Raw genomic sequence first — 19,476 nt, forward strand, 5'->3', positions numbered from 1 at the left:
GATTACATGATAAATTAATGTAATCAAAAACTCTTTAAAGACACAATAATGTTAGCAAAGTATTTCCTGTTTGCTTCTTTTACGGTGGACTTTGAAAAGACACCTGTAAGTTGTCTTTTGTCCATTTCCACTCAGCCCTGTGGCACTCACACTTCACCGCACTGGTCTCATCATTTAGCCAGGGCTCAGACTTGGCTTTGGGCTGGCTGGCCGTAAGTGGAGCCACAGTGTCCAGGCTAGTCTGGCAGGTGCCATCAAACCAGGAACTGAGCTCATCTGTGTTGTGCAGGGACACAGGGATGGTGCATTGATTGAAATGGGCATAGAACTGAGTGGCAGTGGATGGGTTTAATGACATGAGAGCGCTGGGCAGGAATATGCACTTTGACATTACAGGGCAGAGTGATGTCAAACAGCACAGGCATATGGCCAGAGAATACAGCCTACAGGTTAAATATAATTAGAGCTTCATAGATTGAATTGAAATGGATCATTACACTTAGAAAAACAAATAAAAATAATGCACTTAAACCTGTTTTACTGTACATAATACAGACGTCTGTAGGTTGAATGGCAACTAAGATTATTAACTTCACACTTTTCACTCCTTTACTAAGGCTCAGTCTGTTCTCTCCATCTCTTTGTTCGTCTCTTTTTCCATGTCCAGCTCTGGTGGATTAGGCCAACAAAGCCCAGACGGTTTAATTTCTTTTCTTTGCTATTCCTCATCTCTTTCTTTTAATCTCCTGTTTCTTTCTGTCTTTAGGCAGCTTCATCCTTAAACCTCAGGCCGATGGAGAGGAATTACCCATCTTTCTTTCTTCACTTTCCTAGTCCCAGGACAACACAGGATTACACTGGTCATTCATATTGACATAAAGGCCTTTGCATATATCAAATCCAAAACATATAATACCCCCTGAAATATACAGCACAAATGTAGCTGTCTGCTCCAATGAGACTAATCCCTACTTTCTTCTCTTTGGTTTTCTCCTCTCCCTTCTTGTCTTCTCCTCTGTCCAAGTTCAGCCAGGTGATTAAAGGTTAACTCTCAGCCTTTGCCTCATTTGTATGGAAAGGAATGAAAAAGAAGAGCCTTACAAGTTTTTTGCATATTTTAGCTTTGAAAAAAAAACACAAAAAAAAAACAAAGTGAAGATGAGTAGTGGTTTGCACTTTTCTTTTAACCAGCTATGTTAAAGAGAAACTTTTCTGATTTTGATGCAGTTTTCTAAATGGTTCCTATGTCTCCCCCATAAACCTGATCCCAGAGCTTCTCCTTATTCGCCAACAAAAGTGTGTGCAAGGTGATATAAAACATGACATCTGGTTGACACTAGGCCTGTTACTCAAACTAGACATTAGACGTACTCAGAGACTTTGGCTAAAGTTTAGACTTGTAGGGTTTTCAGGAACTAAGAGTAAGGAGGAAGAAAATGTTGGCATAGAGATAGTGATGTTTGGACACCATCATTTTTACTTTGGAATAGTGTATTCTATGTTTCTAGGCTATGTTAATATGTAGACTGGACTTTTCTGTCACTAGCCTGCCCATTTTTTAATCTTTTGGGTCCAAAACCACATATGTTTGATAGCTGAAGAAGTTGCAGTGACAACCAGGTGGAACAAAGCAAGTCAAGTTTCTAAGGATTATTGGTATAATAAAGAGTAACAATTGGGAATGCAAAACATGAACCACTGAGTATTGCTACACATCAAAAGGTAATATCAACCTATGAAATGCAAACTTAAGCTATAGTTTAAAACCTGGCTTATAAGTATATATCCAGTTTAAGGCATAGCCAAACTTTCCACACAACACTAAGTTCCAGTTTCCCATGTAGAAACTTGAGGAGATAATAGTAGTTTGTTAGAGTATAACCATTGTTAACTAGTTAAACTAGTCAAACTTGAAGATAAACAAAACACAACAGACAGCATCCAAAGGAGAGCAGAACATAATTAATAAATCCCAAAAACTTCAAACACAGAAACTCAAAATCTAAGTAGGCCATTTAGGGAACATTCCTCTAAACACCACCCCACCAAGTGGTATGAACTTCTGTTGTGGGAAGACACCTGTGTGTTTTCAGTCCAGGGCAATGCACTGTCCTGCAGAGATCATTGTCTACACTAATCAGTTGTCTGAACCACAATTGGACCACTATCCAAAGTGGATGGCATTTTTTTGACAATAATGTTGAGTCAAATGAATTTCTTTTCCACATCCACATGAATATCGGATGCATGCTCAGAATCAAGTATGCAATGCGTTATACGGTCTGTACTTGTGATTTATTTTAGTAGGTTATGACTGTGTGTGCATGATGTCCTTGTATGTATCTTATCTTGCTATGACTATTCTTACTTATTGTTTTTATTAGTATTTATAGTATGTATTCCATTTAGCAACTTAGATCTAAATTATATATTTTTTATAGACTGAATGAATGATGCACTGACTGTACAACACTTTAAATTTCATTGTACCTGTGACAATGACAAATAAAGATCTATTCTATTCTATATAGCGCTTTTCTACCTACTTGGGTACTCAAAGTGCTTCACACTACTTCACATTTACCCCTTTCGCGCACACACATTCACACACCAGTGATATCTAGCCCAAGGGCTCAAACCACTACCTGGTGCTAAACTTGCTGTATATCATCTATATACACTACGAAGTTAAGAAGGTTTTGTTTTTTGTACATTTATACATTCAGGTTCAGATATGCTGATATGCAGATGTATGTGGTGCTGACCATCCATATGCATGTGTCATAGTCAGACTGGGAAAGCCCCCATTGCTAACAACTTAAAGCAGTCACTGAAAGTTTCCAGTTGTCCATTCTTTTAGTCTGTCATTATTGATTATATTATAAAAACACAGAAAAAAGGCACCAGACACTTATGTGTGTGTGTACATGCATCTGTGTAACACAGGGTACAGAAAAGAAGACCACAAGGGCATGAGAAAGAGAGGGAGAAAAAAAGAAAAAGAGATCACAGGTATTGATTTTCTTACCTTTAGTGTAGGTGAGAAGGCAGGCAGGGATTTACCTGGTGGGGAGAGAGTGAAAGAAAATGTTGTTAGAAAACAATGAACGCACACACACACACATCCAGCAGTAGGGCTTGCTGTGGGGTACGGCAGTGACAGCTGAATTATGGATTTCTGTATTGTAGAGGACAGAGAGAGAGGGCGAGAGTCAGCTGGGCTTAGCTTTACCACTGCATTGTCAAATTGACATACTACACACACTCAGGCTTCACAGTATTCCTTTTTAAGGTCTTTACAGAGTGTGTTTCAGAGACAGAAGGCCAGAGAGAAAGGCAGGAATGATTTTTATAAGCTTAAATGCAATGTATATGCAGGTGCTTCATGTCAAGATGTTAACTGCTAGGTGTCATGGTGGACGGCAGACCGGGGTTTTGAGGCGCAGTCATTATTTATTAGGATGGTTCCTAACTGAGTGAACTGACCCAAAAGTGTCAGAGGTGCGGACATGATGGAACCCTTTACATGCAAAGAAAAGAAGTTTCATCCACTTTCTGCATCTTCTCCTTTCCCTGTCCAGCATGTGATATCGAAGAGGTGGAGTAGCAGCTAGATACCTACAGTATACCAGACAGGTCAACATACACACACACCTACATCCACAAGCAATTCCTTTACATGAATGCAGCTGGTTACTGGGTTCAAATCCAGGACCAGGACTTGATCACTGAGCCATTTCTTACCTCTTTCTCTCCTTTAAAAAAGACAACAAACAAAACATTCCTCCTGCTTCAGTTCAACGCTTTAGTGATCAGCAACTCCTAAATGACTAATTAATATCCACCCAGTGAGAATAAAAAAGTGTCAGACGGACAGAAATTTAACAATGTAGATGTGGCCTTAGTATGGTAGGTTTGTATGTTCTAATTGAAGGTGTGCATAGTTTACTTGATAGCACCAGACACTGTGCACCAGGACAACTGAGGGGACCATCATACTGACAGTGTATGCCTACACTATATGCCTAACACACTATTTTTAGTGTCCACATTCCACACTCCGCAAGTCCAAGTCCACACTTCCCCAGAAACATATCTACATGTTGCTGCAGCACTTTACTGTAAAACCATGATTCGCCTTCTAACACAGACTGTATGGGTCCCCTTGGCAGCATTCTACTCCTTCTACTCCTTCAAGCTGCTAAAAGGAGCAGCTTGTTTGTATAATGAAGCTAATGGGGAAAAAAATGAACTGACACTTGCTGCCTTTCCTAAAATGTTTTGTCTGGTATTCAAAAAGGCACAGTAAATTAGCAGTTGGGTAATAAATGCTATTTTATTTTTACTTTTTCTGCAATTTTTTTTAATGACTGGATTGGTTAGCATAGAAAATTCAGTCAATATCATGGCACAATCATTGTTGCAGTAGTAGAATTAATATATTGTGCATGTAACTGTAATCCATCTATCCATCCATCCATCTTCTGAACCTGTACTGCAAGACCATGTTGGGGCTGGAGCCTATCCCAACTGTCAATGTAAGAGAGGCAGGGTTTAACTTGGACAGGGTGCTGGTCACTCACGGGGCTAGAGAGAACATAGAGAGGCAAACAACTCCATCACTGTGCTTGTAATTGTTGTGCCTTATTCTAATGTATTCAGCAATCCTCGTGTGTGTGTAGAGCAGCAGGATAGCAGTCTAAGTAGCCTGGGGATAAAGTGTGTGAGAGGAGATAAGGACAACACACAAACGCTTGGTTGGATTAGACATATTATTCTGTTACCTTTAAACGCAACCTCACACACATTAATACAGAGCGTTCCTGTGTACCATGGAATTTGGCAAAGCCTTCAATATAACACATAGGTACGTAGATATGCACACTATTTTAACTCTGCATTCAATCACCTTCAAACTCTAGCATGTGTGCGAAAAAAAAAAACAATTATCTACACTAGGCAACATTCTGCTTGATCCTTGAGTGTTTATGTGTGTGTATGAGAGTGATTACTTAGATGTGTTTGCACATTAAGTTGTGTGTGTCAGTATTTGATGTAGACCTGGTGAGAGCAGGTGTGTGTTCTTTTGTGTTTATTGGTCGGTGTGTGATTTAGAATGTGTTTACACACTTGTAGGTGGCACACAGAGTCTCAAAAGACACAGGGAGAAGAAAATAACACCAAACCTGGGGAGAATTGGAGAGATAATGAGGTAAATATTGGACTAATGGGGTGACTTGTTTAGTTAGACTTTTTAGGTTTATTACAGCAGAAGCTGTAAGTGTTTGAAGTGTGAAGATGTTTGGATGAAAGTTAGCTAACAGTTGCTAAGCTGTAAATACATACTGCCTGCCAGCAGCCTTTGGCCTAAATTCTACTCGGCATTAGTGCACTGTATACTTGGGTAGACACTTCCATCCATCCATTCATCAATTATCTGCTGTTGGGTCTTGGTGGCAGCAGCCTAACCTGTGAAACCCAGACCTCCCTCTCACAAGCGACCTCCTCCAGCTCTTCCGGGGGAGATACCAAGGCGTTCCCAGGCCAGCTGAGAGATAAGTCCCTCTAAATCCTTCTACTATGTCCTGGATCTGACTCCCGGTTGTACATGCTTGGAACACCTCACTTAGGAGGTGTCCAGGGGGCATCCTAACTAGGTGCACAAACCACCTCAACTGGCTCTTCTCAATGCAGAGGAGCAGCGGCTCATCTTCACCAATCCTCCTCGGATAATCCTCTCTAGCGGAGAGAGCAGCCACCGTGTAAAGGACGCTCATTTCAGCCACTTGTATTTGTGACCTCGTACTTTCGGACACTAGCTTGTGGCCATAGATGAGACTGGGAACATAGATTGACTGGTAAATTGAGAGCTGCTCTAATGAGGTCTCAGGCTGATGAAGACCGAAGGACCGCACTATCCACAAAAAGCAGGGATGTGATTCTGTGGTCCCCCTACTGCCCCTTGGCTGCGCCGTAAAGGTTATAAACAGAATCTATTAGAAAAGATTTTGGTGATTTACACATTTTTTTTAAAGTAAAGCTAACTTGGTGGTTTATGGTAGTGAAAAGATTCTTGTACCATAAAGCTGGGAACACACTACGTGATTTTTTGTCTGATTTTCTTGTCAGGCCATGTCTGAAACTAGTGGGGACAGCTGTCGTGTAGTCGGCACCAAAATCTGTTGTGTGAGGGGGTGATGGCAGAAAATCTGCAAGAGGGGAACTGTCATGTTTGAATTTCTCAGGCCAAGCCTGCATTCAGTCGGGTAGTGTGAACTGATCACCAGTGTTTTTTTTCCCAGCAGATAGCTGCACAGACAACAACAGCTGCGAGCCGACTGTGCTCTCGCTGGTTTGACATATAATGTAGTCTGTGACCCCTTATGAGGAGCAGTTGTTAAGTGTGTGACCCCCATTGTCATAAAAAATGTACTCTGTAGCCAGTCTGTTAGTGTGTCCTACTAGTTTTTTCAAAATCTGTTAAGCCTGGAAAAGTCATGAAGTGTATCCCCCGCTTAAGTTGTGTAAAATCAACTCAGGGTTTGGAAAGATGTATCAATATACTGAAAAAAATAGTAGTATGGTGTGATTCCCCAGGAAACCAGATAGCTATTAGTACTCCTTGAATGTGGACTTTGTCATGTGACAAAGGGCTGGTCAATAAGATTTTTTTCCTCCAGACTGAAGTACTGGAAAAAAGCTCAAAGAAGTCTGCTTCTGTATTTGAATCTGGTTTCTTTAGCGAAGTGACAGAGAGTGAGATATATGTTACTACTGAACAAAATATTGCAGCAGGTCAAATGTCAAACTATGACATTCCTGGCCCACACCAAGACCTCATCTCAGATGGAAACCTTTGTGAATGTGAATCTAGGTATAAACCATAAATGCTCCTACTCTGTCCAAGGTTTGGAATTGGAACATGTTCCATTGAGGGGTTAAGGTATATCATGGATGGGTTAGCATCCCAATTTCAGATCATGCTCTAAGAGAAATAAGAAATTACCACAAAAATCCCTTCCTTGACTCTTGCTGTAAAACTAAAGCCAAAAGCCTACTGTTCTGACACCACCAGGAGCTTCTTCAACTCTGCATCTCATAGACTAACGCAGGCAGCTGCAGATAAACACATTAAGCTCGCTCTTCAGTGAAGATTAAAATCACCAGATCTCTGCCATTGGCTTTTCTGTGTGTGTGTGTGTGTTTGTGAAGCAGACAGAGACATCTCCCCGTCAGCAGCACACAGTCTTGTGCCTGACACCACCTATTGTCCGGCTTGGCGTCGGACGCTACTCGCGCTACAAAAAGGGTCAGTCAGGGAGTATAGAAATAGAGGAAGATTAGGGTCAGAATAATTTCCACAGGCAGAGAAAAGAGAGAATAAGGAGACAAAGACAAAAGAGAAAAGACTAAAGCGCACTGAGTAAGATACACAAAGAGACACACACAGGATAATCAGTGTGATGCCTTCTTTTCATGGAGGACAGTGTGAGAGAGATGTTTATAAGAAAAGATGCGTCTATTACTGAAGTGTTTTTACGAGCTCCAGAAAACAGCAGCTTTTATTATGTCATTTAGTCAGCATAGCTGTAAATAAATAAAAGAATGTTGTTGGTAAACCTATACACTACACAGTAGGACACATTTATAATCTTACATTTCAGTTTACAGTGTAAAATTAAAGTTAGATTTGAGCTTTAATTGTGTCTTTGTGGCACAGACTAGTCAACTAAAGAACTGTCCTCTTTAGCCACAGTAGCATCACTGTTTTTTCAGTGATGCTATGTAATCTATACTTTAACTGAGTGACCCTCTAAGTATCTAATTTGGGCTTAAAAGCGAGGATTTATATCTTGCAGTACACACACAGTATAACAAGTAACATTTTGTGAAATGAAAGTGAACTCCAAGTTTCAAGAACTGAAACTGAGAGAGGTTTTATCAAAGAGAGTCAAACAGAGAAACATGTGGAAGATTCTGGAAAGAAAACTAGTGAGAGATGAATCTAAAGAGCCGAGAACACCTGCAGAGACACTAGTGAAGGATTTAACCAAGTCTGGACCTGAAGAGTCAGAGAAGACTGGAGTCACTGGAGTCCTGCACAGGAATGGACTGCCAGGTTGTAGACTGAGAAAACTTATGCAGAAAAGACCTCTCCAGTCAGACTGCTTTTCAAGTAAAGAACTTATTCTAGGAGAGCAAAGTGAATGTTACTGGCTGGAGTTTAAGAGATTAGCCAAAAAAGATTATAAAGACCACATTCACCTTAAAGTAACTTTTATTATTCATTATTTACATTGTATTATTATTATATAGTGGGCAAGATGTGTGCTGTTCGTGTTTGTTTAGTATGAAACCAAAAGAGGCCTGGCGCTGGGGCCACGGCCAGGGACCATCACAGACTACAGTGGGTTGTGCGCTCTGCTGAGAAGGTGATCGTGCAATGCTCCAGTCATGATCCACCTGATAACTATTTGCACTGTTTACTTTCCATCTTGCACTACTTTGCACACTTCACCGATCCATATGTGTACCTGCAACACTGTTACACTCTGTTCATATCTGGGTCATTGTTGTGCCATTACAACCATTACTGTGTTCTATTTTTTTTATTATATTTACTATGTTCTGTTCATTGTATGTCTTGTAAATTCATATTTAAATTTATAGCCTTATTTAGCTTGGATTACATTGTTTTACTTTATGTTATCTTTTATCGTATTTATTTTATTTTAACCCATGCATGCTTCTTATTACATGTTATTTGTTTTATGTTTTATGCACTAATCACTAAGGCAAATTACTAGTAATGTGAAACCTCCTCACTTCCATGACAATAAACACAATTCAGATTCTGAAAGGAAGCAGAGCAAAACCTTAGATTTCAATAAGCTATAAAAGTTGATTATAGGTACAGATGGAGTTCATAATAAAATAATAAAACTATACATCATACACATGTATGGGGACAAATGTTACATATACACATACTTATTTTCGCCAACATAACTTTCAGAAAGAAAACCACAGAAAAGCACAAAGGTACAACAATTAGGATACCAAGATATAAAGTGTGTTTGTTCCCTTTGGCTGTTTTATTTTTTAACTTGGGCCGCAGCAGTTAAAGATAACAGGGCAGGCCAGCAGGGTTCTGGTACAGTTTTCCCACAAAGTAGCCCTTAACTGTAATAAATACTTCTTAAATAGAATATTTCACACACATTTTTTTCACTCACACACACACCTGCGCACACAAACAGTTAGGTAAGCTTTCCTAAAATAAGAGTTAGGGAGGTTATTTCAAGTCACCTTACTTTAAGTCAACTTTCTGAAGCACAGATGAGAAGAAGCTTGTAATATTCCTCAAAGAGATGCAGGAAAAGAGAGTCATTTGACTGCTGTGTGTGTGTGTAGGAGGGGTGTCCTTGAATGGCTGGATGGTGAGATAGAGGGCGTTTGTTTGAACAGCCAAGAAACAGAGGAGGTGAAACCAAGGGGGGTTGGACACACTGGGGCCAGTAATAGTGGAGGTGTTTGTGTGTGTATTGTAAGTAGACCTGATGATGCCACTGCTGCTGCTACTCCATGATGTGTGTATTAGTGAAGGGAAAGATGGTGATGAAGAGAAAGATAAAAGGGGATGAAAGAGGGAGAAAATGGAGAAATGAGAGAAGAGATAAACATGGAGAGAAAAGGCAGGGAGACAAAGAGAGATGAAAGCAGAGATGGAGGGCAGATGATGAGGCCCCTTCGATGAAGATGCCATACCCGAACAGATGCCAGCTGTTCCACCGTGTGTGTGTGTGTGAGAGAGAGACAGTGTGTGTGTAAGGGAGAGTGTGCGCAATCATCCTCATGCTGTTATGAGCTCATTACAGGAACAGATCTGAAAAGATTGGTGATGATGATAGAGATGATGGTAATGATGATGATGATGATGATGATGATGATGATAATGATGATGATAACAAGATGATCATAACAACAATATCTGCCAACCTCAGCCTGATTCACTCTGATGCATTTTTATGGTGATTTTTATTTTTTTTTTTAGTTTATAAAACACTGATGTCTATAAATACAATGATACCAATGGTATAAATCATGATCGGGTCTGTTTGATTTAGTGTAAGCACAGATGACAAACCAAGAGTTCTGGTTTGAATGAGAATGAGAATAAACATGTTGGAAGTCATCTGCCAGCTGGTGAACACATATAGTTGGTCAAATTTACAAAAGAATTCCTCACATTGGAATTAGCAACAATTATCCTTAAAACATGATGGCAAGCAGATGACCCAAGGCAACAAACAAAAGAACACAACGTTGTCTCCACCAGACTGTCTATTAACTCCATGTGCCGAATCTAATGCTCATGCTCGGAGCTTGTTAGCTTAAACAACATACAAACAGAGTGAGTAGAGCTAGCAAAGTACTTTGCAACAAGCAAGATGACTTAGTGACCAGCGACCAGTGACTAGTGAATGAGATAGCTACTCCCTCGGGGAATGCTGATTGGTTGGAACGACCATCACATAATTTGGAGCCTGGTAAGATGGATTCAAGGAGGAAGAGGAAAAAGCTAGAGCAGGACCACAGGGTGATGCTGCCCTTTTGGCTCCCCTGATCCAATAGACCAGGCCACCTTCTTCTTTTATGGTCCAGTTCTGATGTGTTCATTGTAGACGCTTTCAACAGTGAACAAAGGGTCAGCATGCAGCATGCTGGTCTGCAACTACGCAGTCCCATACACAACAGACAGTGATGCACTGTGTGTTGTTAAATCTTACTATCAGAACCAGTGTGAGCTTTTTCAGCTCATGCTTTGAGTCTCATTGGTTGAGACCACGTGGGCCAGCCTTCAGTAGACTCTGATGAACCTTGGCCACCCATAACCCTGTTAACAGTTCATTGCTTTTTGGTTTTTAGACCACTGCAGACCATGAACACCCCACAAAAGTTGCATTTTTAGAGGCGCTCCGTCCCAGTCAACTAAACATAAGAGTTTAGTCTTTGTCAAAGTTTCTCTTTTTTTCCCTGCTTCTAACAATAAGTCTGAGGACAAACTGTCCATTGCTCCTTAGCATATCCCACCCACTGACAGGTGCCATGGTAACCAGATAATCAGTGTGGTTCACCTCACCTGTCAGTGCTCAGAGTGATAGAGCTGATCTGTAGGTATTACTGACCAAATTTGATCTTTTCAAATTAAATAATAGCAAATGCTTTCATGACAAAAAAAAGTGTTGAACTAAAGCTTGATGCAACTTGTCGACACCCTGAATCCAACAGGTGTGCTTACAGAACCCATAAAAAGCTGCCAGTCGATACCAACAAACACCACAGCTCACAGGCTGGAGGGGTGAGATTAGAAGGAACCTAACAAGTGACTTTCTTGTAGCTGACATGTCTAACTCTGCCCATGCCTGGGATTTAGACAAAGGGGGAGATGGGGAGAAGAGACAAAAGATAGTGAAGATAATGACACATCTCAAGCTTACACATCTCCCAGGACACGGGAGGACAAACAGATAGATAAGCAGACTGACGAGTGAGTATAACAACCTCACCAACATGACAAGACTCTGCTTGTCTTCTCTCACAGGATTTAGATACAAATGGAGATAGACAGAAGAGCAGGAAGACAGAGTGTGGCTCATTGCAAGTGTCTGTTGATGCGTTACAACATGCTATCATAAGCCTATACAAAAAAATTGAAAGCTTGAAGTGAAGTGATATGAGTGGAGGGTCAATCATTAAATACATCCATTTATCAAAGGCAGAAGTGTGTGTTACCTACAGCGTTGGAGAAACCTACAGTCTACAGTAACACTACATTGTGTTAGCAGGCAAGGTAGCGAGCCAGAGAACTAATATCCTGTCTGTCACCTTGATTTGTCTGACTATGTTATGAAGTTATGAACATAAGGTAAACTATTGCATAGCTACAGTACAGCTGGTGGTGCTTACCATGCTGGCTCATTTAGCATGCTGGCTTGCTAATGCTTTGCTAATCTGATTGATTTATTGTGAACTTTTATTCAAGTTCACAAGTGAGCAAGCTAGCTTTATTGTAGCTACCACATTTGATTAGCTATACTGTTACCAATTGTAACATTTTCAACCACACATTTGAAAACAAGACCCCAGACAGGCTGGGAAATGCACTCAAACAGTGGCTAGTAGTAGCGAGCTAGCCGCTTAGATAGTAACTTGCAATAGCAAACAAACTAAAATCATAAAGAAATGACTACTGCTGCTACTGTTTTGTCAAAAAACATTTTTTTTCAAAAGTATGACATTAAAGTCAAAATCAATTTTTACACTGATCCCAAGTTTGTTCCTTTAAATGTTACATAATGGTTTATTAGCCAGTGCAAATAATTAACCATTACATATTAATATTAATTAATATTAATAATAGTATATAATTAATAATAATTAATAGTGATCTAAAATGTATTATTATGTTTAACTTAATTAATTAATATTAATATTAATTAAGTTAATAAACATAATAATACATTTTAGATCACTCCCCAATAAACAATAAGCATGGACTGTTCCAACTGAAAACACAGCTTCAAACCAATAAAGTCAATTTATTGGATGTATGGATAAGAGACACTAGAGAGAATTATGACTTACTGTTGATCTTTTTCTCCTCATCATTAGCTCATATTGAGATCTGAAGTAGGCCTACTCAGCACAAATTTTTACATCTGCCCAATCGAAATCCCACATTAGAGAGTGGATAACAGCCTTTTTAACTATGAGTCAGTAAACACTGATGCTGCTGAAGCTGTTCTAAACATTCTGAGCTCTGACAGAAATGGAGAAAGCCAAGCTTTTCTTGGCGTCTGCTGACATCACAAGAAGAAGAATTTGGAACGTGGTCACATCATGCTGGGATAACATCATGGCTGAGTTTTTCACAAATGTGCCGAGTCCATACAGCTCAAGTGCTGCTTCGTCAGCAGTCAATAACCATAAAACGGCAAATTATTTTATCCAAAAATATTATGATAAATAAAATCAAATCAAAACCTTAGACGGCTTATTTAGACATCTTGTTCATATTATTTAAAAAAAGGTAAACCCTCAAAAAGTGTTATATGGGTAGTTTTTACAACATCATGGACTAAACCTCAATAAAAAACATTTAAAGTTTCAATCAGAGCATCTCTGCCAGCCACAATCCTCTCTAAACAGACATCAAACATCTGCCAGGCATCACAGCACCACAGCAAAATAGACCACAGATCAACTTTACAACACACTGTAAATTGTACCACCCTCCACAGTCACATTCATTAAAGCACCAAATCCTATCGGCTGTGAACCTGTGGCAGATTAACCGATCCCCCCAGTCACCCATGCACAGCCATGTCTTTCAAAGCAGAACTCAAATATTTGAAACATTAAACATGGGTCATTGGTTATGGCAGGTTAATGGGACTACCACCACAGAGACTACATTTACTGCTTTGATATGCTTTTGCTAAGCAGGTATTTGTAGTTTGCGTCTATGTCTGCACAGGAACCTGCAGTGAAATTTATTTATCAAACCTAGAACGAAAAATTTTAATTTTAAAAAAGAATCATGCACAAAAAATATACAATCTACTTCAATCTACTTAAGTAAAATAAATATGAGGTTTTCATATACCACAGATTGGTAAACCAATGAGAAGGCAGGGCAAGTTGGCCCAGGGGAAATACATTGGTCAGATTAACAAGATATTAATATTTATATCAATCAATCTGTGTCAATGTTGTCATCTTAAAGCATCAAATTAGATTTCTTTGGTGGATTTATATATTAATGAAACATAGAAAGAGTATAATGAGGCAAAAGCATAAATACAAGTATAAACAACAAGCTAACATAAGAGAAACTCCATAAGTATAAAAACAGGAGAAATATGTGTTTTTTTCTTTTTAAAATGATGTTTGAATACATATTGAAATTGGGATGGGTGTGTGCACATTTATTACCTGTCACTGTTTTATAGTCTTTTACAGTTTCTTTTGTATGCTGTTGTATGCTGAAGTCAGGTTCAGATGCCCGTTCCCATATTCTGTCAATATTTTCTAACTAAAAAAAACAAAAAAAAGGAGACAAAAAAACCTGTGGGATACACAAAAGAATGACAAAAAGTTTAATAACATCTGTGCAAGGATTCTCCTAGACCTTTATGTATACTAGAAAAATATGAATTCATTCACATTAATTTTGAAAATGACAACACCTGTAATAAATTTGCACAGTGGCCCCAGTCAGACAGACGTTTGCAGCCACTAGGGCTCATATATAGAGAAAGAATGACCTTGTTTTGGGAGAGGACTGGAAGACTGTATGACTGGTCCTCTGTAGAAATAGAACCTGGCGAAGTGACCAAATTGGCAGAAATAAGCAGCTCTTTATTGTGACCTGTGATCCCTACAGTAAATCAGGGTGCAGAGTGCAAAGCAGATTGAGCAATGCTAGGAATCTGATCATGATCATTTCTGATCATGCATGGAGCACCTGGAGAAGTATTTCTGATTCTGAATTTAGGAGATTAGGCCACCCCCCTCATGGTCAGTGGACCACTGACTGCGCTGAGAACACCTGAGCTACCTCCAGTGACTGGGCATATTTTATCTTAAAACACACTGTGGTCATTTCTTTTCCAGTTCCACCTTCCCCATGACAAATCTGTTTATAGTTTTGTGGCCCAAACCTTGCTTGCCAACCGATAAGATGAAGCTTGAGAGGATCTGTCCAGGTTGTAGTACCTTTACCCAGGTGGATGTGATTAAGAAAAGGATGAAGACCAGCCTAAAGGCTGTTCCATACTCCGCGAGACAAAGAGCGGAGAACGCGCTCCACGGGTGGTAAGAGATACAAAAAAAAGGTCTTTTCCGCACTGAGGTACCATACTCCGCGAAACACGTGTGTGCAGAACTCCTCATACGGCCCACCCACTAAACTATAAGGAAAGACTTTACTGAGTTTTTTAACACACCACAAGGACTTGTGCCATGGCAAGAGGGCATTATACAGAGAGGGTGCCTGCAACAGCATGAGATGTCCGGCGATGAGTTGTGAAAATGCGACATTAAAAGTAACAATAGCAAAGATATACAGACATTGTTAACGAGCCTATTATGCCCGGGTATAGGAGTATATAGAATGGTAATAACAGTCACCATCTGGTATGTGTGGATGGCTGTCTGGAGTTATTGGTGACAAATCACCCTTACTTGCCTTTCTTTCTTTCTTTCTTTTATTGCTCATCATGCAAAACCGGTATGGTCTTATCTAAATCTGTTGAATCAGTGCTGTTTATACACCTACCTATATACCTGGAGAGGCTCTTGTGCTTCTCCACTTTCATCACGCCAACAATAAATTCCGACCAATCACAGCATGGTTGCTGCACAGCCTTGAAAGACAAAGTTCGGCCCGGACCCTGTGCACAGGAGTGCGGATCAGCGGGCGGTCAGAGACAAAAAATGACGTCATTTTGTGGGCGTAACGTCTGCATGGGGGAAAAATGTCTTTGTCTCACGGAGTATGGATCCAGCTTAACAGTTGCAAAACTTTTTTTTTATTCCTTTGTTTATTTATTTTATTTGAGTTTAATGTTTTCTTCTGCAGAACAACTTTACTTCAATTAAAGAAGTGATTTAGAAAGTCCAAAGTACATTTTCATGTAAAAATTTCAATAAGACCATCTGGGAGCGAAACATTTTAACACTTGCTTGACTATTTATGTTATAATTTACTTTGTTATGCTTTCAAATATTATTATTATTATTTTTTTGTATTTCACCATCACAGTTGAAATCTATGAAATGCTTTGATACAAATGGCATATTGCTTTAAACTATGCAAGCAGATAGAGACACATATCAAAGCACATGTGAGATTCAGTGACCTGGAGTGCCACATTGCAATATTTTATGAATCTTGCCTCAGGCAAAAAGAAGAAGGCTGAGATAGAGATTTTTTTAAAAAAAGGGGGGTGGGGTTCCAGTGTTACACTCACCTGGTATTTTTTACAAGAATGTCTGGGTTAGGTACATGCTATTTAAGCAACAGTTGCAAACCATGTAGCAGCAGCAGAATGCATAAATCTGTGCATATATAAGTCAGGAGACTCAGTTGATATTCATTCCGCCAACTACAAACTGCATCTATTCATCCACTTGGAATCACAAGGCTAACACACATGGACGGATAACCCTTCATACTCATACCTAAGGTCAGGTTAGAGTCAGAAATAAGACATAACTGCACATCTTTGAAATGTATGGCAACACTGGAGTACCTGGATAGAACACAACCAGTTAGAGGTGTAACAGTTGGGCTCAGAATACAACTCACTTACATTTTTAATGATAATTAAAACAATTTATCTTAATAACTTAAAGAATTGGATACAGTGCAGTTTGTTTATCTGAATGAACTATGAGGTTAATAACTCCTCTGTAGACCCTACCATGGTATGCTGTGAGAGCACTGTGGTACAAGCTTTTCCATTACACCCCTACGGGCCAACCAACAGGGTCAAACCCAGATTCAAACACAGCGCCACCATACTACCAAACCCTGAACTCCAACTGACACTCTATCTTTAGTGAATCATGATTTTTCTTTTCATTTAGAATGTTTTGCCCCCTGAGCTGAAGACAGATAAGTGACTTGGTGACCTTTTTTTTTTTTTCTTGGATACTTTCTGGTGTTTTGGAGACTGACATGAAAGCATGTGAGGCCATTTGTTTCTATGTATTTATGTGAAAACACTTTTACAGCTCTGACTTACATAAAGAATAAATACAGATCCAACTTAACATGGAGGATGATCTTCAAAATTAAACCCAGAATTAAGCTGCTTTGCTCCATGCACAGTGCCCAGCCATCACACCTGAGCTGTTTTGCACGCAAAAGTACAGCAGTCAGCAGCGCATTACACACGCACAGATGCATTTATGTTTCATGTTTCTGCTTTTGTCCTGCTCCAGCATGCTGTGTTCACCTGTTAGTTCAGTTTTTACATTGGGGCTTCTTTCACTGATGTAGTCACCACACTTGTATTACTAAAATCATCATATGGTTGTTAGGTTGTGTTGTTGTTATGCCTGCATTATACAGGCTAGAGACATGCATGGAACTGAGTTTGCTCCTGACCCGATAAATATAAATTTTAATACGAAGCTGCAGACCTGGTGGAGCACTGAAATTCTTCCTACAAAATGATGGGCTATTTTCCACAGGGTGACTGCTGCGCTTCAGGGAAACAGCAGAAAGCTTTAAGTTGCCTTGGTGTTAACTTGGTGTTTATTACTGAGTTAACTTTTAATATGTTATTCATTTGTAGCAAACAGCAAAATGCTGTGTGTACTGGGAATTATTCTGCATTTTTAACCCAATTAAAAGAAGATTTATTATTTAATTTTGTTACCAGTTGATTAAAGGGCCTGAGTTATTAGATTCATATGATCTATAGAGTATAGGCTACTCAGGGGACACTGGGGGTCGCGGGTCTCTCACATTGTTATTTTGTGGGTCACGGTCAAAGGGGAACCCCTTGATTAAATTACATAAATAGATCAATCACTACACCAATCAAGCTTTTGGGAACCAGACTAACAAGCTTAGTAAAGCAGAAAAAAATATCAATGTTAACGTAAAAAAAAATAGAGGACGACTCGAGGCTGCATAGACTTTACACTTAAACCGTCTTCATAAACCTTATACATGCAAAGGTTACTGATATTGTCAAACAAGAAAATAGTCAAAAAGGATGGAGAAATGCAATAATTCTACAACCATTTAAAACTTGGTTAAGAGTGGTCACAAAGGAAGCAGCGGCCTTCAGCCAGGGACTAAAATGCCATCCTCATGGTCAATAGAGCTAACGCTGCCCATTGATGACACACAGGACAAGGTATAGTTAATCTAAAACCACTTTTTTGGCATTTTTACATCAGGATTTAAAACATATTCACCTAGTGCTGATGAAGATGTGCCCAAAACTGCTGTTTTAACATCCTTTTATAAGTCCCCATGACAGCAGATTAAAGGCGAGAATCGTATTGTCCCTTCCCATCCTCACTAACACTCACGTTTCTTGCCCTCTTTATCCACCCACTTCAGATGTGCAACTGGTCAATCCACTATGTCTACTGTGTCACTGTGCTAAGCAAAAAACTGCACTAAAGGTAATTAAAAATGAGTTGGATGTTAACTCAGACAGGGTCCTGCAAGTGGTGGCCCTCCTAATGGACCCCCATTTTACTTTGAAAACAGGCAAGAGTTCAGTGGTTGCTCTGACATCTGTTCAGATACAAATGTGCCGACAAATGATGCCAATCTTTCTTTTTAGTTGCCTGCATCATTAGCTGCAAGGCTCAGAAGTGTTTTGTGGGAGTAAAGACGCACTATCAAAAGGTTCCACACAGTTACACAAGTGTGATCCACAAGGAAACCTTCTGAACTTGAGAGAACATTTCTGCACAGGGTTTAATTGAATGAACCGACAGATGGAATCAAAAAGATACAATGGAACGGTGTGTCTTTGCTAATTTGTGTATCAAAATATTTTTTTTGATCCGAATAGAAAATGAAAATAGAAATGTATATTTTAGCTTGATGACATGTTATGGAGACTTTATTTTAGCTGCCAGAAAATAAAACACTTTCTATAGCTACCACTTATTGCTGACCCATTCAACCTTTAACATCCAAATGATCCTTAATAGCACCCTTGACTCTCTGGTATGTTGTTCATCTTCTATAACTACGTGGAATATTTCCTTGTTATGTCTACAGTCGTCCCGCTACGTTGGTCTCTGTCAAGTTGTTTCTGGATGAATGTACGGACGGATCTGTATCAGGCTGTGGAAATGAATTTTCTTTCCTGACATTTAAGCTCTAGGAAACATTTTGAAGATAGGAGGGTTATGCAGGAAAGCGAAGCTCTGGGGTTTCAATAAAAAGCTAAAAATCTACAAGGGATGCATTTTTCTGATCACTGCTGGACAGTCCTGTGGGTGGAGACGTTTCTGTCATCAAATATTTATACTTTGTGGAGATTGTCTGTCTCGCCATTTTTCTTTCTATCTCTTTTCTTCATGTAGGGTATGGAGGTGCTCTATTTGTCATATTCTCTAGGTAACTAATTATGTCTCACTTGCTGCCCTCTATACACTGAGACATACACATGATGTAATACACATGTAATAATGAAGCCTGCTTGTTGAAATCCTCACAAAGAAGTTCAGAGGAAACATTGGGTTAATAGCTGGTGCAAGTACAGCCAAGTGTGGAGTTAGTTGACCTTTGTTTAAATAAACACTGCCTATTTGTATACCCATTCATCCATCTATCCATCATCTGAACCCGCAGAACCTGCTTTGTCCTGCAGTGCAGGGTCACGGGGGGCTGGAGCCTATCCTAGCTATGGGCAACATACAGACAGACAA

The sequence above is a fragment of the Parambassis ranga genome, chromosome 1 (genome assembly GCF_900634625.1).
Source record: "Parambassis ranga chromosome 1, fParRan2.1, whole genome shotgun sequence".
Classification (NCBI taxonomy): domain Eukaryota; kingdom Metazoa; phylum Chordata; class Actinopteri; family Ambassidae; genus Parambassis; species Parambassis ranga.